This window comes from Pogoniulus pusillus, chromosome 17 (genome assembly GCF_015220805.1).
Source record: "Pogoniulus pusillus isolate bPogPus1 chromosome 17, bPogPus1.pri, whole genome shotgun sequence".
In the NCBI taxonomy this organism is placed as follows: domain Eukaryota; kingdom Metazoa; phylum Chordata; class Aves; order Piciformes; family Lybiidae; genus Pogoniulus; species Pogoniulus pusillus.
In genome coordinates this window covers 24,065,183-24,092,234 of record NC_087280.1, presented here as the reverse complement: position 1 = coordinate 24,092,234, position 27,052 = coordinate 24,065,183, and the positions used below count along the sequence as shown (strand labels likewise).

General features: G+C 53.2%; 1 protein-coding gene across 9 annotated transcripts in view; it reads right to left on the bottom strand.

Moving 5' to 3' along the window:
- Positions 1-207: 207 nt before the first annotated feature.
- LOC135183183 (collagen, type I, alpha 1b-like) overlaps positions 208-27,052 on the bottom strand; it is a 45,910-nt gene continuing 19,065 nt past the window's right edge. For 5 of the 9 annotated variants that reach the window (XR_010305443.1, XR_010305444.1, XR_010305445.1 and 2 more), the window contains 2 exons: positions 25,968-26,032; positions 208-854 (listed from right to left, as the gene is read on the bottom strand). The gene's annotated coding sequence lies outside the window, so the exon portion shown is untranslated. Of the gene's footprint in view, positions 855-12,059; positions 12,921-25,962; positions 26,033-27,052 lie in introns of those variants that run through there. The other 4 variants (XR_010305448.1, XR_010305441.1, XR_010305440.1 and 1 more) reach the window with 3 other exon arrangements.

Here is a 27,052-nt window from a genome sequence, read left to right as displayed (position 1 = left end):
TCCCAGACGGGGTTCAGACCAAATAAAGATTGTTTAGCGGTGAGGGATTCGCTGGGGGCTCGCAGGGAAATGTGCCTGATGCAGCGGGCACGACGCGGCCTGGACACTTGGTTCTGGGCTCCTCTCGTGTCCCTGTTGACCCTCTTGGGTTTATTTTGTGCCTGTTGCCTCCTCCATCCTGAAACTCCACCAAACCACACAGCTCGCTTTTGCAAAAGGGAGAATTTATTTTCAACAGTCTGTGGGGTGGGAGGTGGGGGGGTTTAATGGGAGAGAATTACAGCCAGTACATTGCTCTTACAGGAATAGAGTGCAGTAAAACAGCAGCAGGGCAGCCTGGCCCAGACACTCATGGTCCTCTGGGTCCCAAGCACAGTGCTGTCAGCATGGCCGTGCTCCCACAGCTCCTCACATCCAGGGATGAAGAGCAGCGAGGGCCAAGCTCCACTCCATGAGCAAAGCCCAGTGCTAAAAGCTCTCTCCAGCCTTCGAGCACTTGGTATTTTGCCAGGTGAGACGGTGGCTTGCTCAGATGCCTCTGGCTAAGCACTGTGGTCCTGCTCAGGGGTATACAGGGCACTGAAGAGAATACACAGGAGTGATGTGGGGTGGTGCATTTTCTCCCTGTGATGCCCTGGCTTGCTCCTCACAGCTGCACTGGCATGATTCGAAGTGAAGCAGAAACCCTCTCTCTTCGTAGGCCAAAGCTGCCTCCTCTTTGGGGCCATTGGAGAAGTAGACTGCGACTCTCCTGAGGAAACCTGGAGATGTCAGACGGCAGGTCGGGGCAGGTGGTAGCCAACTGCAAGAAGGAACTAACAGGCTTGAAAAGTCCCTTCTCCACTTGCTGGGATCTAGGAAGGAAAGGAAAGGGAAAAAAAACCCAAAGCATTTAGAATCTGTGGCAGGGAAAAAGGGCAGCAGCACTCAGCTGAGAACAGGCCAGCTTGACTCACCAACTCCAAGAGCGAAACTCCAACCCCCCTTCCCTTCTTACCATGCATTTCTGATGGCTCCAGGCCACATTGCCCCCTTCCAGACTGGGAGAACGGTGGTCCCCAAGATTCCAAGCTCCCTTTGCACCCACCTGAAATCCTCTACCTCTGCCTGCCCTGTACACCACCAGCCAGGGGAGGGCTTGCCGCTTGTCCTTCCTCCCTAGGCTTTGGGGCATAGGATTACTCTGCATGTCAGAGCCACTAAAGGCACAGCCCTCTGATGTTTTAATCTTCGTGTTAACTTTCCCTGCCCTCAGCGCCCTTGCCTGGCTGGAGAAAGTGATACCAAGCCACTGAGCTGGAGCCAAAGCTGTGACACTCAGCTGAAGTCCCCTTGTCGGCTTTCCCCACACCTCCTGGGACGCGCCCGCAAGTCTCGCACCTTGCAACAGGTTCTCTCCCCATTTCCCTGACTTTATTTTTCCTCTGTTTCCTTAGCTCTCTCCCCAGGGCAAGCACGGGTCCCCTAGCACAGCCTCCAAACTCGGCCCCAGCCCTTTGCTTTGCCTATAAACTGTTAGGCTGGAAGGGGCGAAGACTACTGTAGCTAAGTCTTGAACGCACTTGGATGCAGAGAGCAAAAGGCACCATCAGCTGGCTAATTTATTCTTTTTATTGCACCAAAACGTAATTTTATAAAATATTGCAAATTTTATAAAATATTTGCAAGCCCATTTTAAGAGATAAATCTTCTGTGTGGCTCTCTAATGAGCCGCCCTGGGAGCAGCCTGCATGTGATCTGCTGTAGGTCGCACCACGACATTCCCGGGCTGCGACTGGATGAACCACCGTAACTCTTTGAACTGTGCAAATACTCTGCACTCTGGGGTCCAGGCTGCAATTTTCATGGGTATTTTTTCTCTCTCTTAAAAATAGATCTTCTGTAACCCCTTTATTAAAATATTCATAAAACGCTTGATGGAAATCCGAGGAAAATCCCTTCCCTTTCGCAACTTTGAAAGAGAGGCAGAAGCCAAACCCGGCCCATGTGCATGGGTCTGGGGAAGGGCCACAGCCTGTCTCTGTGCCAAGAGCCCGGTGCTGGTGTGTGCGTAGGCACACCCAGGCTGCAGGAAGCCAAGGCTCAGCACTGCTTTATCCTACGTGACATTAGAAGTCACCTCCAATGTCCCAACAAGACCGTCAAGGATGTTGAGGTCAGAGCAGGTGAGATCTGAACAGAGGCAGGTGCTTTCCTAAGCCCAGGAGAGGAAAAGGAGGCTGAACTCTTGCGCTTGATAGAGAAAACCCTTGCAGGGTGGAACCGCTGCCCTCTACCTGAGCAGGCTCAGCTTTCTGAGACCTGCAGAGAAATCGATCTATGGCACAGGTAGAGAGGATGGTCATTGGCATGAGGCATCAACCCATCCCCAAAATGATGCCCTGCCTGCCTGGTGAGTTTGTACCTTGCAGCACTTAGTAACTGGACACAGGAGGGGCTGGACCAACCCAGATGATTGGATGTAAGCTTCAGGAAAGCCCAAATCTCCTGCATGAGCAGAGTTCAGCCTAGCATTGCAGTGCCTGCAAAAACAGGGCTCCTCCAGGACCTGATCCCCAGCGCTGTGCTGCCTTCCCTCCCCAGCGCCCCGTGCAGGGCAAGCATCCTGCAAAGCAGCGTGTGGATTCATTATCCCTCTCTCCTTTTAAAAATGATGCATAAATAATTGCAATTACAGCTCAGCCTCTGCCCCAGCACTTGCTCCTATGCCTCCTCGTGCCCTTAAAAGAGACGGGTTTGTATTCTGAAAAACCGCCCTGCCAGGGCAGCTCTGGTGGTGGGAAGGGCATAAAACCCCCTCAAATAATGGCAAATAGATGCAGGACGCTCTGCCTAATCAGATTCCTATCCCCTATTGAGGCTGGGAAGGAGGGACCCCGCTCCTCCCCTGCCCTCAGCCCAGCCTCCGCTTCACCGGCTCACATGGAGAAACTTTCTGGACAATTTAATCTCGCCAGGGTGTTACTTAGAAAAATCTTTTTCGCTGTCAATTCCCCCCCACCCCCCTTCTTCCCTCTCCCTCTTTTTTTTTTTTGGTTGTTTTTTTTTCTTTCTTTCTTCCCACCCCCCCCCCCCCCCCCCCCTTTCCCTCCCAGCCTTGATTGAATTTTGCAAGCCCCTGATATCTTTCTCTTTTTGTGGGGATGCACGCTGCTTATGCAAATACCAGCCTTTCATACCACCTCCCTGGCTCAAGCCCTCCAACTTGAATGTGACCAAAAGCTGTGCTCTCCCCTGCTAACTCCTTAGCACAATTACACCTCCATTCTGCTCCAGGGGCCCGGGGAGGGGGGGGTAGGGAAAAAAAAAAAATCATCATTTTGAACTAATAACACGTGCTGTTTGCTTTGGATAATTACAAGGGAGCTTCGGCTTCTAAGAGCTATGAAATATTCTGTTCGGAGGGGCGGGAGGGAGGCTCCGCGTTCCGCCTACGCTGCGAGTTTTATCTCCTGGTGGAGATGCTCACAGGGCCTCTCGAGGCTCCCTCCATCTCCTGCTCCTCCTGTGCACCTGGGCAAGCATTTACATTTCCTACCGAGGAACTTCTCGGTGCTCTGGGCTAAAGGAGAGAAGAGAAGGCAGCAAGGAGAAGGCAGCTGACATTTTTCTTATCTCAAGTTACAATTTCCTGCAAGCATCAAGATAATAAAGCATCAGCGATGGGCAAGATGAGGGAAATGAATGCGGCGGCTGCCTCTCCCCTGGCAGCTCGGGGAGGACTGGGGAGAAAGGACACCCGGGGGATGTGGCTGCTCCGCTGGCTCTCGTTTGCATCTTGGCCCTGCCGTCATTGTCCCCCTGCCTTGTCTGTTAGGGAAGTTTATGTGGAGGGCTTTTGCTTGGGCAAGGAGGAGGAGGAGGGGACTTTTCCCTAAAAGCACCCAGGAATCTGTCAAAAGAGGGACAGAAAAGAGAAGAAGAAGAAGAAGGGAGACAGAGAGTGGGAACGTCAAGGACCCCTGACTAATGAATAGCAAGTTTGCCCTTGAACCTCCCTGGGCTTTGCCATTCCCAGGCTCCAAACAAGGGCTGATGCATGCTTGGGCCCAGCTGCAGGGGGACCGGGCTATGGTTCATCTCAGACACTTTGACAGCCCGGGCCTTTTCCCCGCATAGCTCAGACTCGCCTAACTACTCCCCTGGCAACAGCTCAGTGCAGGAACCTGCGCTGAGGCCCTGCCTGCTGCATACAGAAGTGCGAGGAGGAGGGGAGCCGCTGGGAGAAATTAGCTGGAGACCGGCTTAACCCGTCAAATGCTGGGCAGGCACCAGCAGCCCCAGCACCCTTTGCTGCGACCCTGCCTGGGCTTGGGCGGCTGCTCTCTGGCGAGCACCAGCAGCGGAGCAGCAGAGGGGCAGCGATGGGTTGGGCAGCGCTGAGTTGCCGTGTATTCAGAATCCCACGTCCTGATGCTTTGCCAAGACCCCAGTGCCTTGCACCTCTTGGGGCTGAAGGTCCTCATGGTGCCGGGGATGTAGGACGGAGCTGAAGCAGCCGGCTGGAGAGGACTGCTGGACAGAGAGCGGGAAGGGCTTGGCCTTTTCCCAGCGCGACGGGACAGGGCACCCTGCTCTGCCAGGCAAAACAAGGACTCGAGCTGGACAAGAGAGGCGCAAACTTGCCCCAGCCGCGCTTTCTGCATTGCAGATCAAAGGCAGGGAACAAGCTGGCCTTAGGGGTCTGTGCTGAATGGCTGGAGAGAAGAGGCAGTAGCACCCAGCGGCTCCAAAGCACGACCCAGAAACGTTCCCACATCCCAGCCACATATAAATCAAGGGGGGGAAAAAAAGGCGCGGGGGGGGGGGGGGGGGGCTGTGTCCCGGCCTCTGTTTTTACAGAGCATCTTTCTTGTGCAGCCCCTGAGAGAGAGGGCTTTGCAGAGCTTGTTAAGGACGGCTCCTGCGCCAGGCAGAGAGGGGGACGCACCATATGGAGAGGAGAAAAAGAAAAGGGGACACTGAAAATGGAAAATTATGCAAAGCAGGAGGAGAGGCTCTGGGGGGAAGGGAGGAGGGAGGCAGCGAGGTGGTGGGGGATGGGGAAAGGGGAGGCTGAGGAGGGAGTCCTGACTTGAAGGACACCAGCGAGCTGGCATGGGAGCAGCAGGAGGAACAGAAGTTTCCTGTAACCGGGTGCCGGACAGACCTTGGCACCATTGGATGTTATCACCACTGGGCAGCTCCCCAAACTGGCCTACCCTGCGTGGGTCTGGGCTGTGCCAAGGGGATGCCCGTCTGGATCGCAGTGGGTGCACCCTGCATCCGGAGCTGTGCCGCACTGGGAGATGCAGCAAAACGGGGCCTGCGGTGACCTACTTCAGAGGTGTCCTCAGGACCTCTGTTACTATGGCAATGAGGTTGCAAGCAAACATCATGGGGTTTTTTTTTTAGTCAAGGGTTTAGCTTTTAATCAATCACAAAAACTGGACCCATGTACCAGGGTGCTGGAGGCCTTCTAAGAAATGGCTCTGAACAACAGCAATGTTAGCAAGGGCCTGGAATCACCCATGGGTCTCAGCTGCCTGTGCAGTGATGGTGGACACTTGGGTGAGTTAAGAAAGATCTGACCACAGCTGCTGCAACTCTTCCCTTCCCTGTGGCTCCCAAAGGGAGCCATTGGTCCCTGCAGGGTCCTCATGCCATGGGGTGGGCTGCAGCCCCAGCGTGGTTCAGGGTTGGTGTGCAGGCACAGGACGGAGAATGGACTTTCCATGACACTTGGGCAGCAAGATGAGCACAGCTTGTGCTCACACTCCTGCATCTGGCCTAATGTGGTGTTTGGGAAAAATGACTCAGCTCTTCCCAACCCAGCTGTGCAGCTTCTTCCCTCTCTGAGTGAAACCTTGGTCACACCACAGTTTCTGGCCTCAGCACACCTTTGGGAAACTGCCCTGCCACGGGAACAGTTCCTTCGCCCCCGAATCATCCTGTGCCTCTGGCTTGCAAGATTCTGCACTTACTCCCTGCCCATGGGCCAGATCCACATTGCACATCCCCAGAGGATGCAAGTCCTGATCTCCAGCCCATCATTTACCTCAGCATGAGGAGCCATCCACTTGGTCCTCAAAAAAGCCCCGGGCTTGGTGCTCATTGCTCTGCGACACCTTCTTGGTCCCCCCCATCCCGTTCCTTCTCCCCTCTCGGTGGCATTCATTCGGAGCAGCTGCTGCTTTCCCCTCACTCTTCTTGGCATCACCCAAAACCCAGGAACACAAACTGCTCCTGGCTGTCACCTTTCTTTCCTCTCAGCCTTGGCACAGCCTTTGATCTCACACATGTCTCTATCACACCACTCCCTTTTTTAGCTCCTTCTCCTGCATGTTGCATCAGGAATCCTTCCCTCGCTGCATTCTCTCCATTAATCCCTTCCACCATGCTTCCCTCCATTTACCATCAGTGAATTTACCATCAGCCCTTACCCTACACCCCCCATGCCCACATTTCAGGCAAGTATGGGGTGGATTCATGTGGGGCAAGAGCACAGAGATGGGATGGCACTCAGGCAGGCGTGGAACTGTGCCTGTAGAGATGGGCATGCTTGCCCCAGCGCACATGTGTTCCTGCTGGCACATGCCAACACCTACATGCTCCTGCCCACGTTCCCACTGCCACATCTTGAGGGGAGCTCTTGTTCTCCCCAGGGCCATGGGCGTTATCTGCACAACATGCCTGCAGGCTGGCATTTGGGCTGTTTGGTTTTTTACAGCCACTAGGCAGGAAAAAAAGAAGTTGCTGTGTTCATCTTTTGGTTTCTTCAAGAGACAGGCCCTAGGGTAAGGCTACACGTGTTGGGCAGATCCTCAGTAAAACCCTGCAGTAAGCTGTAGGCACTGAAGAGGATTCATCTAAGCAGCACAAAAAGAAAAATACCCAAAAATAAAGTTCACAGGGGCACAGGGAAAACAGAGCTTCCACCCACAGCGCAGCTGCGTGGGGCTGCAGGGACAGGAAGGCAATGTGGGAGATGTTCCAGAGCTTGCTCTCAAGATGCTGGTTGCATTTGCAACCACTTCTGTTCTGCAGCCAGTGGAGGTAAACTGAGTTATCTGCCCTGCAGACACACATTTTTATCTGTGTATCTTTGGGCACATATCCTGGGATCTTTAAAGGCTGGTTAGCAAAAATGAGATGTGCCCTCATGAGAGAGGGAGAAGAGGGATGTCTCCTGTCCCTCAGAATCCAAACAGAGGCAAGAAACTGCCTCTCCACAACCAAACCCAAGTGAAGGGGCTGTTTGGTGCTCTCACTGCAAACTCCCACCTGCTAAAATTGGGTGATGTGGGGGGAGCCTTTGGGCTTGAGTGTCCCTTGGATCAGGCTGGCCTCAGCTGCCAAGCTGGAAGCTGAACCATGTCCAAGGAGGATACAACAAGAACAGCGAGTCCTGCCCAAGCCATGGTCCAAAGCCTTGGCACTTCGTCCCGATTCAACCTCGCCCCAGATTCCCACCCCTGGCCTGCATCCAGGTTTCTTTCTCCTTGACCCATCTACATCAAAGGAAATGTTGTTACAAGTCTCTGCTCTGAGTTTCTAGTCTACAAATAGAAGCAAAGCTGTGCCTGCTCCAGGGATGAACATTTCCACTAAACCCTATTTTGATGCCTGTCCTGGTGAAAGAAATCTTCGGGGACTGTGTCCCCTTCTGTGAGATGTTAAAGATTTCAACCTCTGCCAACACAAGACAGCAACAGGACATCAAACTCTACAGCTGCCTTCCCAGCCTGCCTGCAGAGATGCCCCACAAGGGCCCATCTCCAGCAAATACTCCTCTGGACAGGGACAGGGAGCCAGCTGCCTCGAGTGCTGGGGCACGATGTGTTTCTCAGGCAGCAAAATTGGCTCTGCCATCTCGCCCAGAGAAGCTGTGCCACGGGAGCTGCTCAAACACCATTTCATTTCCAAACAGGGCCCCAGAGACCTCTTGTGTGAGGGTCGTGATGGCACAAGCTGGGAGAGTGTAGAACAAGGAGACACAACCCCAGGCTAAAAATCAGCCAGATCCCAGGCTTATTGGACCTTATTGCTTCTACACCAGGGTTCAGGCTGACCTAGCCCCTTGAATCGGTGCATCTCTCCTGTGCCACCACTGATGGGGAAACGGTGAACTGGGGATTTTTTTGCCTCCCTCTTCCCCCCATTTCCCTCCCCTAACTCCTTTTCCGCATCATAAGCAAAGTCCTAATAAAGCTCCCATCCCCACTGCCAGCCCTGCACCATGCTTCCAGCAGAAAAAAGATGCAAAGCCACGCTTGGAATCTGATTCCCCGGCTTTAAACGCTGCTCTGCCAGCAAAGTGCGACTTGAAAGCTCCCCTGTCACAGTTACAAAGCTCCGAACAGCCCTTCCTCGGATAATCACGCTTATCTCCAGATTAAGAAAGAGAGACCTGCAGCTGAGGCTGGTCACATGGGCTGGGATGTGGGCAAATCTCTTTTAAACAATCCCCATATAGCTGTGACCTCCACCGCAGCCCAAATACACCGTCCCTCGGTCCCACTCGAGCAGCAGCTCTGCAGACATGACGGAGCATGTGAGAGGAGACCTGCCGGAGAGAGTGGGGGCAGGAGGGAAACCAGGGGGAGGAGTGAGAAAGCAGTGGAGAAGAGGAGGATGAGAACGACCGAAAGAGAAATAAGTAAAGGGAGGATGTGGGAGAGGAATAGGACATGGTGGAAAGGTAGGAAGAGTGCGTGGATGGAGGGGGAGGATGACGAAGGACAGGGAGGTCTCTGCTCCTCTTCCTGCTGGGGATTAGTTGTCCCTGCACTGTCCTCAGTTTAACTCTTCCTGCTCTGTCCCCGGCTGGCAGTCTAGCCCGATTATGTGGCTCCAGCTGTGCCAAGCAGCCTCGGCAGGGCCAGCACGTTACCTACTTTGCTGCCACGGATTCATTAAGAGGCTTTGCTTGTGTGGGAATAGTCATCCCGATGGGGAAAGGAGAAAAAAGCCACTAACACTTCTGCAGATCAACCTGGTGAGGAGCTCTGACAAAGCGGTTTCCACGGCCCTGCCCACTGCTTGGGAGCAGAATTAAGGAGAGGCAGGAATGCACAAATGGGGAAGGAGGGTGGAGGGGTGGGAGATCAGCTGGAAAGGGTCCTCAGCAAGGCTCCTGCCTGGGGATGAGGCACTGGCCAGGAGGAGAATTGCCAGCCCTTTGCAGGATGCTGGTGCCTGGTTCTTCTTTGTGACTAAAGGCCACCTTTCATCTGGGTCAGGAACGGATGACACATTCACCCTGTGAGCAAGTGCAGGAGCTGAGCAACAGCAGGGCGACTTTTTCCAATGAAGGAGTGCCCCTCTTACAGCCATGTGGGATTAGCACAGTTACTTTGCAATGGAGGAGTCCAAACGGCTCTGAAATGGGCTCTGATGTAGAGCACTGAGGCTGAACCTCTCCAAGAACGCCCACGACTTGCTGGCACTGACTTGGGGTTTCCAGACGCGGGGCTCAGCCACCAGCTGCAGCTCGTGGGGAGGGACCGCGGCGCTGCCTCCCTGGCTGCTCATTATTCACCCTGCGCAATTAGGCACCGCTGATAAGTCACACGAAATTGCCTTTGTTCTCCAACTGGGTGACCTGCCTGTCGCTGGAGTCCCTTTCCCTGCAAAGTACTCACGACCTGCCCTCGGCGCCTGCTGCTGGGATGGCAGAAGGATTTAGGGGCACACCTGCAGACTGACCACAAGCAGTCTTTAGTAGATGCCCTGTGCAGGTCCGTGGGGAGATGCAGCCTGGTCCTGCACATCTTCCTGGATGAGTGCAGAGGAGAAGCTGCTCCTCCTGCAGCCCACCCTGCCCTGACGAGGATGTGTCAGCTACTGTACTACCACTTTATGTCACCTCCCAGCTTTCCTTCCAGCAGCAGAGGAAAGCCCAGTGCAGCTGCACAGCCAGTGGGGAAAGAGGCATCAAGGCCTTGCCCAGCCAGAAGCCAGCTGATGCTAATGGCCACTTTATCTCCTTTATCAGGACCTTCTCTTCCCTGCCTGCCAGTCTATCAGAAGGAGTCAACCTTATGCTTTGCTGCTCTGACCAAGCCATCTCCCATCCACAAAACCATCTCTGCACCACTGCATGTCTGTTCCTGCTCTCCATCCCTTCACTTGCCAGCACCAGGACCCAAGTACGGAAGAGAAGGCAAAGTGCATGGCAGCTAGCTGGGTGCCACCAAATTCCACAGCAGACAAGCTGTGCCACAGCAAAACTTCCCCAGGTGACCCCTGCTTCAGAGCAGCCTCATGCCGTGGAACTCCTCGCTCTTTGGCATTCAGCAGCTGCTGGGAAGCAGGTGGGAGAACAGGGGAAAAGATCTCTTGGCCCGTTCTAGAGCTTCTTCCCAGTCTGCTCAAGAAATGTATGTGGGCTCTGAAGTCTTGTTGATTTAAGGGAAAGGGTGCAAAATTAATTTAGACGGGAAATTAATTAGATGCAAACTGGTGTTTACATCCCTACACCTCCAATGAATTTTTGTGTGAACCTACAGAATGCAGATGGATGGATGGATGGATGGGTGGATGATAACAGCACTCTAGGAATGACATTCTGTTCTGGTCCACACGCTGGGGATGCAGAAAGACTTTGCTCTGCATTGGTAATTAATAACTCTATCCTGAGCAAATGTTGATAAATCCTTTCTAGCATGCGTTATCTCTGTCTCTCCAACTCCTGTTCTGCATTTCCATTTGCCTCTTTCCACTGCTCCACCCCTGGCACCCACACGCTTCACTTCTCTCCTGTATTTTGTAACTGGTAGAGAATTTGACTCCCTTTCTGGAGAATCAGGCAGAGGTTTTGTTGCTGGGGCTTTGTGTGAGTAATCACCTGTGTACAACTACATACGAGGCTGGATACAGATCCACTGGAAATAAACACCTTTCAGGGGGCTCAAGGGAGAGAGACACAGGGCACGGGAAAGAGCCTACAGACCCTCAGCCAGACAATCAGCAGAGATGAAGAGGAAGACCCAACCAACCAAAAAAAAAGCATCAGTTTGCTTTTAAACTGCCCACGATCTGCAAGGAAAGCAGCAGATCCCACCGCCGGGAAGCTCAGCTCCAGCGATGCACCGGGAGTCACAGCCACCCTCACCCCTTCTTCTCCCAGCTCCACACAGCTCAATTACCCCAGGTCGCCAGGCTGCACTGAGCACACCCCCACCACCCCGCTTCTCCCCCGCCGCCGAGACAGCTTTCTCCAATGGAAGGAGTACAAATATATTCATTGGCACCTTATCAGACATGCATGCAAAACTAATTAACATGGGGAGACATGCAAGCTGCCACCCAGCCACAAATACACACCCACGAGCATGCACACACACACGCACACATGCACAAGGCAACCCTTGTCTAGGGGGGACATTCAAAAGGCTTTGTCACTAATTTAGGCATCTGTCTCAGTCTGGTCTGGTCCTCCTGGCTAGGCTGGAGTTGTGGGCTTTTTTTTTTCCCACTCTGTTTGACAATGCTGGGAACATGCCCGGAGACCCCTCATTCAAATCACCCCTTGACAATGGTCTCATTGTGTGAGCATATAGAAAAGGGAAAGGATGGGGGAGAAGATGTGGAAGGGGGGTAAGGAATTAAAATGTGAACCCAAGGAAGTGTTTACTAACACAAGCCTCGCAGCTGCCCCGACTCTCCTCCACCCCCTTCTTCCGCCCCCGCCTGCTCCAATGGTCCAGCGTGTCCCCAGCACGAGGCGGACAGCAGGATGGCAGGACAGCAGAGCAGGAGCAGGAGCAGGAGCAGGAGCAGGAGCAGGAGCGGGAGCAGGAGCGAGGCTGAAGAGCTGCACCGAGAGGCGGTAGCCTGGAGGAAGGAAGCCTCAGGGCATTCGAGTCTTCCTCAGCACAGGTGTGCGTGTGGATTTGGGCAGAGAAGATGCAGCCAGAGATGTCTTGGAGAGGATTTAGTGACTCAAAATGTCCTGGGAAAGACATCTTCATGGAGAAGCAAGGGATTTATTGGTATAACCACTCCAAAGCTTTCCAAGTAGGGACAAAAAGTGTTGAAAGCTGGCCTCATGGATTAGAGCAAGCGAGCAGACTCACCACACGGTTTGGACTGCTCTCTTTAGTGCTGCTGCCAGGCACGCTACAGTGCGAGAAGAAAGGGAGGGAGCAGCAGGGTGTCGGGGCTGGAGGCTCGAGGAACGGACCGGGCTCCCTTCAGATCCAACTGGCTGCCTGTTGCTAGTTACTGAATGTTAGGAAAGGGGAAAAGAAAAAAAAAGAAAAAAGAAGAAGAGGGGGGGAAAATGCCCCAAATGCCCTGCCCACCCCCCAGCCACGCCTGGAGAGGGAAATAGCAAAGGTGCAGATGGGGAGCGTTAGCCCCCGGCCCTGCTGCGCTTGGCTGGCCTCGGCAGACACCGTTCAGCTGGAAATGCCTACGAGTCGGCAGAGCAAAGGGAACAGGAGCTGGGGAGGGGGAGAGGATGATGACAACGTTTTCCATATATGCAAATGCATCTGCACAAGATACCCAGAGGGAGACAAAACAAAGAGACCTCAAAGAGGCTGGCTCGGAGCCCTGCACAAAGCAGATACCTCTGTACACCTATGGTGTCTGCACGTGGGGAACCCGTGCCACGCGAGGTGCCATGCTGCCCGGGGGTTCCCCCCACCAGAGCAGAGATCAGCCCAAAGAGAGCCTGCTTGAGGGGCCCAGTAAAAGCTGCGGACACAAATGCCACCATCCCACGTCCTCCTACACAAACAGATGTACCTCAGGAGTACAAAACTATTCCTGTCCACCAGCTTAGTCAGAGGAGAGAAAAGCTATGAAGCAAAAACCCGAAAGAGCTCTGCCTCAGTGCAGCAGAGGTAGTCTAGCTCCCTGACATCGCTGCTGCAGCCAGATCCACCACCTAGACCTTTGTTTGGCTTCCCTAAGAGGAAGGCTAAGAGATTTCTCGACGTGGCTATGAACAAGGTAGGGCAAACCATCACACACAAACTCAGGAATATGCATTTCCTTCTCACACAGCCACCGTGACAGAAAGAAAGTCACTTGTGCAAATATTTCTCCTTAGAAAAAAGGGAAGCTACTGCCAAGTAAACAAATCTGTGCTTTTTACCCAAACAAGTGATTGTGAGCAGTTTTATTGCCACATTCCTCTGCCCCACTATGCAGGGATAAGCACTTGACACAGAGCAGTGACACGCAGGGACTCATGGACAGAGCTGTGGTTTTAATAGGGCAATGCAGATACCAAATGAGATAAAGCCCTACAGAGATCAGCTTGCCCAGACTCAGGGCTGAGAAAAGCTATTTGACAGTAAAGGGAAACAAGGACACTCGTGATTCTGCTCTAATTTCCATGCTGAATGCAATTAAATCCTCACTTAGGATTAAACCCAGTGAAGCTGAGGGTAGACCTTCGTACCAGACCCACCTCTGGGCTGTCCCCTTCAACTCGCTCTGCAGAGGTCAGCAGGAGCTGTGGAAAAGTCGAGTGAAGACCAGGAGGATTCACAGCTCCCAGCCAATGTGGCCATTTCAAAGCCCCCTCCAGCTCCACCTCAGTTGCTCTTTCTTTCACCAGTGATTTGCTGCTTGGCTCACAAAGCCTTGGCTGCAGAGGAACGTCAGTGCCAGCCTTGCGAGCACAGAGACGCAAAGGTACTTGGGCAACTCTTTCCCTTTACCTATAATGGGAGCTGAAGACCTCAGCAGTCCTTCAACACCCATTTCCTGCATGTGAGGGACTGTGCCTTCCTTTCCAATCGCCTGAGGGTCCCAGTGTGGATCCCATGTAAGACACTTGCAAGAAGCCACACCAGATCTCTGTTACTAAGCCCTATTTGACTATTCCTTCCCTTTGACCTTAAGCCAGTGCATTTCAATTGGTTTCTTGCACACCAGCACAGTTTGACACTCTGGGTTTCAGAAGCAACAAGTGATAGAACTCCTCACCTCCTTGTACCACATAAGTAAGGTCACCTCTGGACCGTGACCTCAACTCTCTACACGCTCTTCCCCTCAGAAGCTGAGATGTGTAAATCTGAACATCTCATTAAAGGGCTCTGCAAGATCACTCAGAGCAGATTGCCTCCCGACAGAACTTTTCGGCTGGCCACTACCCATGAGCAGATGATTTTACATTACATTTGTTCATGCAAATTGCAGAGGCTGCAGCTTGGTTTACCCAGCAAGAGCATAAAAAAAAAATTACAGTTTAGATGCATAAATGCTGGCATCATCATGGCAGGCAGGATGAGACTGGAAACACATCCCCGGGTTTCAAACGCAGCGCAACCAAACTTAGAGCCGGTCCTCGGAGGATGGGGGGTTGTCAGGAACCACACACACACACACACACTTCCCACCCCCCCCAAAATGACCCAGTGGAGGCAGAGAAGGGCACATGCAAGGCTGCAAGGGCTGTGGAGAAATGAACTTCTCCTGCTGCATGTGCAGGAACCTGCCATGGGGAGAGCACACGCGACATTTTACGTCACTCACAAAGCCTGCTCTGGCCAATAAAGTGGGGAAGTAAAACAAAGCATGAAATCCAGGCATAAATTAGCATCCCTCTAGTCTAGCTTTATTTGTGCTGCTGCTGCTGCTGTGGATTAGCATCTAGATGGCTGACAGGCTGATAGGCAGTCAGAAACAAGGAGAAATGGGGGGGGAAATAAATACATTAAAAAGCAAACAAAAATCAGAGGGTGTCTTTATTTCCCTCTGGTTCCTGGGATGTCTGCAGTCAAAGTGCAGACGGTGTTCACCCCTTTACAACCAGAACTCCCCCATCTTCCTGGGAGAGCAATGGCCTCTGCAGAAAAGCAAAGCCCCCTGGGACATTTGTGCCTGTGCCCTGTGGAGCTGGCACCCGTTGCCTGTCTGCAAGCCCAGTGCAAACCTGTCAGATCCTCAGCTGGCATCCCTCTAGCACCCTCAGCAACACTCCGGCAGTGTTGCCAGAGAGCCACAGAGCCCCGGGAGCAGCTATGGTGTGGGGCTGGGAGACCTTGAGGATGGCAGCTTACTGCAGGCACATACAGGGAGCAGGCACCCCGGGATTAGCTCTGGATCATGTTCACCAGTGCTCGGGGCAGCTGCTTCCTTCACTGCTTGCAGCCACAGCTGGCTTTGGTACCTGATCCCAGCTGACATGACCGGGATCTCACACCGGCATCTCCTCTCAGTTTGTGTCATAAATGTGTCACCGCCAGTTCCTCGGGCAGAGGGACCTGCAGAGAGCTTCCATCGGGCTGTCATGCAGCCTCCTGCTCCTCAGGGCTGCATGGCAAGATGAGTGGTCGTCATCAGAGACGTCCCTTCTCCCCAGATCGTGTGGCTCTGAGTCTTCCTTCTCTTTCCAAGCACAGACGCAAAGGAACAACGCCAAGGAGGTGCCAGTCCTGATGGCCACCACCCCAGTCCTTCCCAAAGCAGATAGCCCTGCCAAAGGACAAGCTGCTGTCTGAGTAACTTCAGGCAGCAGGGAGGAGCTGGGATGCTCAGGGAGGACGATACCAATGTAACACATGTGCCCAAAGTGGGGGAAGAACAGCAGACCTGGCTCTGTTTAAATCACTGCAAACCCCAATTCCGCCCTCGCTGCACCATTCCCAGCTTGGTTAGGCTCTTAGGGTGCAGGGGTTCTCTAGCTGCTGCCTGATACTTAAGGACCTGAACAAAGAACTCAGTTTTTAGGCAGTGGGAAGGAAATTTTCAGCCATTGTCAAAGGTGGCCTAGAAAGCAGAGACTAATCCTGCGTGGCCATAACGCGAGTCCCTCGGGAGCATAGCACACAGTTTGGTCATCCTGGTGTTCCTCTGCCTGACAGCCTGGCACCTGCTGAAGGGCTCTAGTCAGAGGACACGGGTATGAAAATTCCCCAAGTTGCAGAGAATCCCTCCTTAGCAGAGCCCCACAAGTGTGTTGGCCCTGTTGAACTCTGAGGCCAGCCATCCTGGTTTGACCTCAGCAGCCAGGCTCTGCCTTTGCAGCAAAGAGCAGGAAAAGCCTTGCAGGAGGCATCTGTGACCAGTTCTGCATGCCCCATGCTCAAATGGGTCAACACAGGCAGCTCTTCTCCAAAGACAGACACAAGGGCACTCTGCAGGGCTTTGAGACAGCTGCAGCCAGAAACACCCAAGCAGAGAGGATGTCTCCCTGTTCCTGCAGCAAAGCCTCCTTCAGCATGCACAACCCAAGGCTGGCATGAGGCACATCATCACCATCCTCATCCCACTGCACACAGTAAGACAGCCCCCTTCGTATCCATGGAAGGATATGAAGATGAGGTGTTTCCATAGATGCCAAAGAGGCATCTATGGAAACACCTCATAGTATCAGCAGGACAGCTTCTTCTCAGGGTTAGGGAGGAATGGAAGATGGCTGAGGACAGTGCAGAAACCTGAACCTTTGTTTCCCAGCACTCAGGCACGTTGCGTGCTGCCAAGCAGGCAGGGGACAACATGCACTTCCTAGCACACTCTCAAGCTCTTACAGCAGTAGCAGGCACTCCTTTAAACTCTGGCATTTGGGGAGGGAGGGAGGCAGGAGTGAGTCAGAGCCTAGGGAAATGCAACAAGCTGCAGGACAAGTCTCCCTTTGCAAGGCAAGGGTCCCCTAATGGGCTCCCCATCCAACACTTGCCTATGTGAACCATTTGTTTGCTCCCCGAGCTCTCTCCACCACCTCTACAACATCATCCATCCACCTGACCGCGAGAGAAATGAGCCTGATGGGTCCCAGCCTAGCACCACTCATGAGCCCTCTCTATTTCCACTCCACTCCTCAGTGCCACGCCACAGGGAAGCCCAACCTGTGGGTGGTGCAGGACCACAACCGCTTTAAACACCACTACAGATCCCAGCTCCTTGCAGGCAGTTTGCCCTTCATTTTGGACAGCTCCAGCACACTTCTGCGTGAGGCAGACTCAAACTCAATGCTGCTTACAGCACAGTGAGGCAAGTGGCCTCTGGGGCCAGGGCAGTGCCTACGAAATGTGTCACAGGTGGGCTGAAGGAGCACCTTCCACCGAGACACTGCTCTGAGTGGCAATATGGGACACGTCTGCGGAGATCCTACGCGGTCTCATGAGGACACCACAGAGACACAATCTTCTCCTCCAGCTATTAAGCAGAGCCTCCCACAGTGCTGTACACAGTACCTGAGCTCTCAGTCAGAGCTAGGACCACTCCTGAGAGTCATCAGTATGTCTAGTGGCTTAAACAGGACTCAGAGCAGCCATCATTCAGCACAGTGTAATACTCAGAGTTGTCAGGCTTTCTTGCACTCCCAGTTCAGTGTCACATAGCATCCTAGCTTCTCAGCTTCCAGCTTTGAATACTGGAGGGGTTTGGATCCCAGAAATTTCTCAGGCTGACTCCAAAAAACCAAGTATTTGCAGGGATTTTTTTTTCCAGACCAATAATGCCTAAACCCTGTGAGGTCTTTGACTTACTTTCAGAGTTTTCCCTTGGATAATGACATCCCTAAATAGAATTCTTTTTACAATCATTTTATTGCTTTTAAGTGAGAACTGAGATTTTTCAATCAGCCCTTGATTACAGTCACTGGGGACTTGCAACAGACACCCCAAATCCCAAGCTTTGCCCTAAAAGTCCCATGTGAATCATTCTGATCCAGCCTTGCCAGCTGCTCTTCTACCCAAAGGGCACCTGCTCTTGAGAGCAAGAGAGTAGAATGAGGGAGGAGACCTGGAAAACAGACTGCAAAATAAATCAAAAGGAGCAGCCCCAAAAGCCTCTCCTGGCCTCGGTCACCATCAGCGGCTCCCAGTGAAGCTCACACCGATCTGTCCAAGTGAGAGCTAGGGGAAGAGACACCTTGCTCCTGCCTTGCTGGAGTTCCTCCAAGCTTGTCAGCAAGGTATTCCCAGCCATGGCCACCCAGTGTAGGCAAACCCAGCCTGACACCCTGACTTTCTGGAGACCTGCCTCTGCCTCCCGCCACCCTCCCTAAATCACAAAGGCAGCAGCATCCCTTGCGAGGTGCTCCCTGGGCCCGAGGCAGACAGGCGTGCTCCACGCAGCCCCAGGCCTTCTGCCAACGGCATCCCAACATGGGGCACGCAGGCAAAAGAGCTGCTGGAGGAATCCACGCCAAGCAGCGCTGAGCACGACCTTTCTGCTTTACAATGGTAACCTGAATCCTAAATACTGGATTTCTAGGCACGCATTAAAGCCATGAGACAATGGAGACGGCGAGGCTGGGGCTGGCTGCAAGCCAGCTCTGCGCCGGCCCCGCCAGCACCCGATGTTTCCTATTGCCTTCTTCTTTCACCCCGGCAGATAAGTCCCCCCTAAGCCAGGAGGCAGGTGCCTGCACGGGCTCACCCGCGACCTGGGGACCGTGCAGGACTCGCCCACCCCATGGAAGGTGGATGCCCGAGAAGACCTGCAGAGGTGGTTGTCTTTCCCCTCGCGCTCTGGTACGAGCACTGCTTCTTTAATTGGTTTCATTCATGGCGGCCCTTTGCTAAATGTAATTATGCCAGGCTCTCTCCATCTGTCTGCATTCAGCCAGAGCCATCGCTCCCAGTGTTTTTATTTTAGTTCTCCACTAATCCCTCCTCTGCAGCTCACATGCACAACAATGTCCAGGACCTCCTGAGAACAGGCAAGCACCAAATGCAGAGCAGGATTCGTCCCTGGGTTTCTCCTGGCTGGAGAACATTTTTTCACAGGGAAAGCCCCATCCCTCAGTCATTCTCTGTAACCACCTCTAGCCCTCAATGATGCCTTCAACAAGCGAGTCCTTTTGCAGGCACTCAAGAGCTGTCTGGTAGCCCAGGGAAGAGGAGATACCTTGATTTTGTCTGCACACAGAGACACAGAGATATCTCTGCCCTGTCTCCCAAGGCCAGGACACAAAGCTAGGAGGATGCCTGCTCAAGTTGACATGGACAGCTTTTCACCTGAAGACAGCATTCAGTCCTACACAAGCCAACGTGCTAATTTTCCTACCCAGGAAGGCAGATAGGGTGAAAATGGCTGAGGGATTAGCAGGGATTAACCAACCTCATCTTGCAAGGGCAACTCATAACTGCATGACTGAGGCTGCAAAGAGTCCAACACACCCAGAAACATTCTGCCCCTTGGGGTACATTAGCCAAGGTCCTTACACCTTCCTTAGCCAAGGTAGGTGCATCTTGGTGAAAACACAATGCTAAAGGCGCTACTGGTTTATCAAGAGACCAAACCTGGTGATACAGACCCTGGGCAACCAAACACCATCTGGTGACTGCCGGTTCCCTACACAATAGCCCACGTTGGCATGTTTATGATAGAGACCAGAGGCTGATTCCCATTATCCCCATCAGATCCTGCGATGTGGTTTCAGGAGAAGGACCACGAGAAGCAGATGGGGTGGCAGAAGAGAAAAGAGCGTGGCGCGACAGACAGACAGGCGAGATTTACACGAAGCTAAAGCACATACCCATAAACACGGGATAAGCAAGCAGCATGTAAGTATGAAATTAAAGGCAGGGGATCCATGGCATCCATCAATCAGTCAAATGCCTCCTTCACCTCTTTTCCAGTTTATCATCGGCCTTTTAAAACGAGGTATTTACACCAATAAGCAACCCAGCTGTAGATTGTAACCCTGCGAATACTGGCTGGGATCTGAGGCGTGTGTCCCGACAGCCAGTTCATTTCTGGCGGTTATTTTTTGGGCTCCCCAGCTTCCGTGGCACAGCCGCGCTCGCCACGCTGGGTTTTATGCCCCTGAAAACGTGTTTACAATGCATGGCGTCTGTATTGTGCGTTATGCACCTAAATCATCGCTTCTCCTTCAGTGCTTCTAAAAATACATCTATATAAAATAAGTAAAATAAATACTGCAGCATCCTGAAGCTCCAAATACTCCAATTCTAAATGTTTCTGATGCCTTTTTAATTTTTTGGGGAGGAAAGGAAGTCCTGCTAGGAAATAATGTTGTGGGGTTGGGTTTTTTTTTTTGTAAGATAAAGAAGGGAAAACTGATCTTGAGGACCATGGATTGCCAAGATCTGGGAAGAAAGGGATTTGGGATTTCACATAGCAATCAATGAACAAATTAATAATAATAATAAAAATAATAATAATAATAATTTAAAAAAAATATACATATGTAAACCCAGCCCTGCAAAGCCCACAAAAGGTTTATTTTCCACACAAGAACATGGAAACATTTTGTCACCTAAACAAAGGGAGGAGGGCGGGGGAGGCTCCACATCCCTTAGCTTGCTCTCTGCGACGGACAAATACTATCAGAAACAAAAAGCATGGCATAGTTAAGCAGCAGCAAGCAGAGCTCAGCGCTTTAGATTTAATGATATGTATTTAAATTCCTTTTAGGGGAAACCTTCTGCAATCGTTTTGGGGGGGGGGAGAGAGGAAATAATCGTAGGTTTAAAGGCTTTTGTCACTGTCGCCTATGAGCAGAAGGAGAAAGGCTCTTTCTTTGTCATCCAGGGGTTTAGGGGGAACACCTTAGCGCGTCCTTCTCCCTAGGTGAAACGAGGTGCACAAAGCAGCTGCGTGCCAACGCATCCCCACACACACACACACGCACACACACACGCTCCCTGCCACCAGCGACAGAGAGACGCGTGGAGGAAGGTGGGCATGGCAGCCGGTGTAATCCCCCCCTGGCCGGGCGGCAGCAGGGACGGTCCGGCGGGGTAAATACTGCGCGTCGCCTGCCAAGCCCCGCGTGGGCTATTGTCCCACCACCCCTTTTAGATGTCATTAAGGATTTTTTGCATACAACCAAATGAGCGAAGGCGGAGGACGGCGCTCGCTCCTTCCCCACCAGTTGGAGAAGCCATGATGAGGCGGCTGGGAGCCAGCGCGGGGAAAACACAGGGCAAATTAGGAAGTATGTTAATTCAATTAATATCACAGAGGGGCTGCCGGGCGACGGAGGGGGGGAGGTTAGTGGGGGGGGAGGTGTGCGCGCAGATTTTCCGCCCGAGGAAGGAGGTGGCAGAGAAAGAACTGGGGCATGCCAGCTCCCGTTATTGTTCTGCCTTCATCGGTAATTAGCAAGATAAGGAGGGGACGGCGTGAGGGAGGCAGCATGGCGAGGACGAGGCAGCGCTGCACCCCACCTCATGCCCATGCGGCCATCTTACAGGCGCCGCTCGCCTCCCGCAAAATGGCCGCCAGGGCCCACACTGCCTCAGGCCCGCAGCCAGCCTGCCCCAGCAGGCTCCCCTCTGCCCAGCCCAAAGAGGCTGGCACCCGGTGACTGGGAGGAGTGGCAGCCATGTCGCAGGCCACGGGAAAATGGGGGCCCGGGGTGCGAGGAGTCACCATGGTGTGCAGGAGAGCACTCTCAAGGCTTGGCGAGCGGCCATCTTAGCCCGGGCCCCGCTCGTGGTGCTAAGGTGCTGGGCATGCAGCACTTGCACAGCTTTCACCCAAGCCCTCCTGACTGGAAAAATCACAACATGCTGCTTCTTCACAGGGCAGCACTTATTGCTCAGGGACTGCTCTTGGCTATGCCCTTGCTGTGGCCTTGCCCTTGGGTGTGAGCAGTGCAGGAGCAAAGGCAGGGTTAGCTCCATGCAGGCAGCTGCTCTCGGGGTGCAATTGTCTGCACGCACCGCAGCGAGTCCAGCAAGGTGCCAGGCACTGGTCTGGCCCTGGAAGATGAATCCTGAACAGGTACAGCAACACAGGTCAGCAGTTCAAGAGCTACGAGAGAGAAGGGCACCTGCCTGGCCCTCAGAGAGCGAGTCACGGACAAACACTGCCTTTCTCCTGGCCAAAATAAAACAAGTGCGAAGCTGAAATCGCAGGCTTGCCAGTAAAGAAGATGGCAGCTTCCTAAATATCTTAATTTAACACAAAGTTAGACCAAGATCAGTCATAAAAAGAGAAGGCATGGTTACACAGGCAACAGGGACAAGGTTACACCTGAATTTCTCACTCTGTGGGAGCTTTACAGTGGAAGGATCACTGTTGTTGAGTTCTCCCAATGAGCAACACCAAACTGCAGCCAAGGAATCCTCAGCCTTAGTTCTGGGCTGTTCTCAGGACAGTTAAAGCAGTTATTGACATTAAAGCAGTGCTTCACACGTCCCACAGCAGGGCTGTTTCACGAGGCACAGGAGGCACGTTGAAACTTGGGCATCTGCTCTCCTGCGCTCTGCGGAGAACCAGAGCGTGAGGGGTGATGGCGACTGCATGCAGACAGGGCCGTGTTATACATCTTGGTTAGACAGTGAAACACAAGGGATGGCAGCCTAGCCGCTCCGCTCCGGGGTTGTCTACATGGAAAACCACACCATTACCGTGACAGCACTATAGGTCAACTGCTGCTCCTTGCTGCGCCGGTGCGCATCTTGCACTCTTAAACTGGCTCTCTCCAGTCTAGCTTAAACGGCTTCCAGCCTGACACAGCCTAGCGTACAGGAGAGTCCTGCCTTCCGACGAAGTCAATATCCACAGAGGCTGGACGCGTGGAGCTCCTTGCTTTTAAATCCAGCCCCCAACCCTATGTCTGCAGCTAGACCTGCCCTTCGGCTAACCTTTCTGTACTCTGCACACTTCTGGGCCGTTCACAGTGCCCGTGAAACACTATTACACCCTGCTTCCCTTGGGTGCTAATCCTGCTTGTCAACCCAAAGGCAGAAGCAGACGGTGGCTTGGCATTTTGATTACGTTGTGGTCTGTTTGAACCTTCCAGACTCTTTTGATGTCTGTGCAAATTTGCAAGGGGGAGCCTTCACCCTCAACAATGAAACTCTGCTAGCACACGGGGAACCGTCTCGGGACTCCTCTGTCCACAGCCATGGCTATATGCGAAGCGAGGAGGGGAGCTGTGGCTCCTCTAGGAAGAGTCTGGATTTCAGGCTAAGCGGTTCTGGCCCTGAGCAGAGAACAGCACAGAGACAGCGCATTGCTCTTCAAACAGATGCGTGCGTAGGGGAGTGTGCGCATGCACCCAGGCGCCAGCTTTACACAAATAAATGCATTCATAGGAAAATGCAAATAGCAGCCTCTTCTGTCTCAGGCTCCCTTCGAGCTCCTGACATCCCAAGGTTTCACAGGAGTACAACCAAGCCTCAGATCAAACATTAGCCCTGCGGGGGTTCCCTCAGGGAAGCAGCCGTACACCGGGGTCTTTTCCCTGCTTCCATGTGAGGTTTCCCGACCTGGCCTTCCTTGGGTGCTCTGTTCTGACACACGTACGATGCGCGCGCGCGCACGGAGAGCCCTGCTAAAAGGTGCTCTGGGAATTGAGTTCCTCTTCCTGCTTCTTCTGAATCAGTTGGCTTAAACCACCTTTGGTTTTATTTTTATCAAGGTGGCAGAAATCATTTCCACATGCAGCCCTTGCCACTCCCACCCCCTCATTGCTTGGCATAACAAGGTGCCCAGAGTCCCCCCAAGTACGAGGGCATGGACCTACAGAAGGGTGAGAAATACTGGGAGAGGTTGCTTTCTGGTGCACAGAAATCTGCTCCTCCTCTCTTGAGCCCATTGCCTGTCAGGGAGGCAGTGTCATGAGAAGGGACCTAGATGGCAGGTAGAGCACTCACAACTTCCCCACACCATCTCCAGCTGTCCCCTCCATCCCCAACCCATCTCAAGCTGTCCCCTCCATCCCCAGCCCACTGAGGCACCCACTTTTAAGCTGCATTTTACCTAGCACTCTACAAACTGCCTTTTCTCTTGCTCTTTGGCACCAGCAAGAGGTGATCTTCACAGCACCACTGCAGCAGTCAATGGGCTGATGTGCAACTTGTGACAGCCTGAGCAACGCCTGCCTGTGGCATATCCCTCTTCAGCATAGCCAAGGACCCATTCCTCCTCCTGTCCCAGTCGCCCAGGTCCAGGACTCAGACATATGGAGACATTTCTTGATGAACCCTATCAGTGGGTGAGTGGCAGCTGAGCAGGTACCGAGCAAGACGTGGGGCCAGACAGCAGCCAGGGGGGAAGGCAACGGGGTGGAGGGAACGTGCCTCAGGAGGAATACTCACAAAGGGCTGCTGTCATTAATAAAACATTCCCCCCTCAGTTGCTTTTTGATTTGGGTGTAAGAATTAACCCCATCTGCCCAACAGCACTCTACCTACCAAGTCATCTCTGCTGAGGAAGGCTGTCTGACATGGCTGCCCAATGGCTACACTTCCCCCTGCTCACTCTCCTTGGCTTTTCAGGCTCCCTCCAAAGAGCTCACCAGCTTCACTGGGTCTGTCCCGTTGAGATCCTCTTCCCACAACATAGATTAGATCCAGTGAAAATAGGCTTAGTGAAAATGCCATTTCACCATTAGTGTCCCCCCACCCCCTACCCCCTTCACACTCTCACACCGAGAAAGATTAGAACAAATCCCAGTCACCTTTTGCCCCTGCTAACTGCTGCTCCTGTCTGTGCACTGCAGGCCTTCTGCTGCGAGTGGAGAGCTGGGCACAGGATAGCACACTTATATATGTTTGTAGACAGAAATCTCTCCAGTCATCACTGGAGATGCTCAGCTGCAGAGCACGGATGCCCCTGGCACAGCGTGTCGCCTTGCCCCGGCACCCCAGCCCGTCCCTTTCTGCTGCAGCCGCAGTGCCCGCAGTGCCCACTCCTCGGGCATCAGCAGAAAGTTGCCACAAATGCTGTGCCGGTTACAGCACGATCTGTCCGCTCCAGACTGGTGGGGGGTTGCTTTCACAGCACCGAGACGTTTCTATTCTCTTTCTGTCTCCAGCAAAGCCGAGATGCAGAGATGCCTTGGAACAGACAGCCCCTTCATTTTTCCAGAGGTGTGTTTTAATGAGTGGCTCGCCTTCCAAAAAGGGGCCGGCGGAGGGGAAGGGCGGCAGATTCTCCACACACAAATTCAATAGCTGGTAGGTTGCCATGGGCTAAAGCATTTCTTTGCACACATGAAGGGAAGGGACTCCAGAGCACTAAGGGTTTTGCCTCCCATGAGTTATAGCTCTACCCTTCAAGAGCGGAATAAATGCTTTATCCCATTGCAGCCCGCCATGTATTCTACATAGATGGATTGATTTCCCCTATTGTTCTTAATAAATCCTGGCGCATGAGGAAACTCACTGCACAGCCATTTTTCCTGCCTTGTTCTACCTTGCAGAAGTAATAAGGGTCAGATGTGACTGCAGTGGGAAGCAAAGGCTGCATGCGAGGCAGTACTTGGCTGGGTGTGCTGGCGGGGGCTCGGTGGGTGCACACAAGCAGCACCCTCTTCTGTGTTTTATTCCCTCCCCTAGTCTCAGCTGAGGAAAAGGGGAACCACAGCTGGGTACTGCAGCGTCAGCATGGCTCTGAGGGGAGCAGCCGCTATACAAGCTGAGTGTGCACAAGCTCCCCTGCTCAGCACAGGGAAAGGCAAGGTTCTGGACCTCTCCAACTGGAGCTGTCACAGTATCTGATAAATGCAGAGCTGAGCCCTTCACTGCCTTGGAGCCTCTTTGAGCATGCTTTGCTCCTTCCTGTGCCACGTCCATCAGATCTGCCCCTGGCCATGTCCTGCAGCACCAGCAGTGGCTGCTCCTCTGTTCTTTTGGGGGTATTTTTTGAAACCAAAACCCAAACTGCAAAAGCAACCACCCTCTCAATGACTCCCAGCTGCACAATTGAGACCCCCTACATAGCTGTTGAAAGGTTCTCCCTCCCTACTGCCTTTTCTACTCACAGGGTTGACACCCATCCTCTTTCTCTGTTCCAGGAGGGTGTTTGTTGGCCACAGCTTCTTTGGTGCCCAGCAAGGAGGCACTGCTGGGCTCCAGGAAGCAGGTGGCTTTGGGCGGCCCTCCTTGGCTACCCGCCTCCAGCTCCATCCAGGCTGGATTATCGCTGCTGGCCTTCTCTACCAGCAGCTAACAACTGGCCCTGGTTCAAAAACCTGGCTGGGAAATTTGGTTGCCTGAGAGGGGGGGGGGGCGGGGGGCTCTGGTCAAAGAGCTGGTCTCCCACGCATCAGTTGGACTAGACCCTTCTGCAAGACTTCCAGGGACTCACCTCACCTTGCTCAAGTGGAGACGTCCCAGCCCTTCCCAAGGCATCCCACTCCGCGCACTCGCAGTCATGTCTGATTAAGGAAAAGAGAATTTGTCTCAATTAGAAAGAGGCTCCCATATGCATGGAGGGATGTCAAGTAACTACCGGGTGTCACTCACGGCTGCAGAGGACACCTTAAATTTGGGACCCTGCAAACTCGCACACACAGCTGCCAGTGAGTTAGGGACCTTGGCGTGCTCCAGAGCATACCTTGCGTGGATGCTCTTGAGCCAGTCCCCTCGGCTGAAATACACCCAGCTCCGTCACACACAGCCAGACACGACCCCGCTCTCTAATAAGGAAATAAAGCCGAGTGGACCTGCCTCGCCAGAGCCCAGAGAGCAACACTGTCTCTTTAATTTTCTCCCTGGCTATCTCATCCTTTGCACAAACTCTTTCCTCCCTGTGGCTTCTTCCAGCCTGGTGGGCAAAGTGGGAAAACATCATTAGGGAGGAAAAATAATTTAGTTTGTTAATCAGTATCCAGTGGTGGGAAACAAGAAAGACAGAGAGCAGGGCTGGCGGTTAGGGCTTAGGAAGGGCCAGCACAAAGCCCACCATTCATGACATCTGGGGCTGGGATTCTCATTGAATTAAACAGACACAAAGAGCAGAGGCATTTCATGCTCTCTTCACAAGAATTATCATATCTCCCTGGCACTAGGAAACCTTCAGCATGGGAGAGGGGGAGAGAGAGAGAGAGAGAGAGGGAGAGAGAGGGGAAAGCGGGCAGGCTGGGTAGAAATATGGGGCAGGGTAGAGGAGGCTTTGTTCCAGGGTTGGATTTATGGATGGGATGCGGCGCGTTGCTTTGCAGGGAGAGACAGGGCCCTGGCGCACTGGGTCTAATAAGAATCAGCAAATGTGAAACAGGGGGCCCCTGTGTACCATGAAGCAGGGAAACCCGCGTTTGACAAGCCAACAGAATAACCGCTGGCGTCTGAGGGCTGCGGGAGGATGCTGACGTTCCTGCGAGATGTGTCGTCTTGTGTGTGTGTCAGCGAGGAGGGGGAGAAGGGGAGCGGCAAGGAGTATAAACAAGAGACCAGGC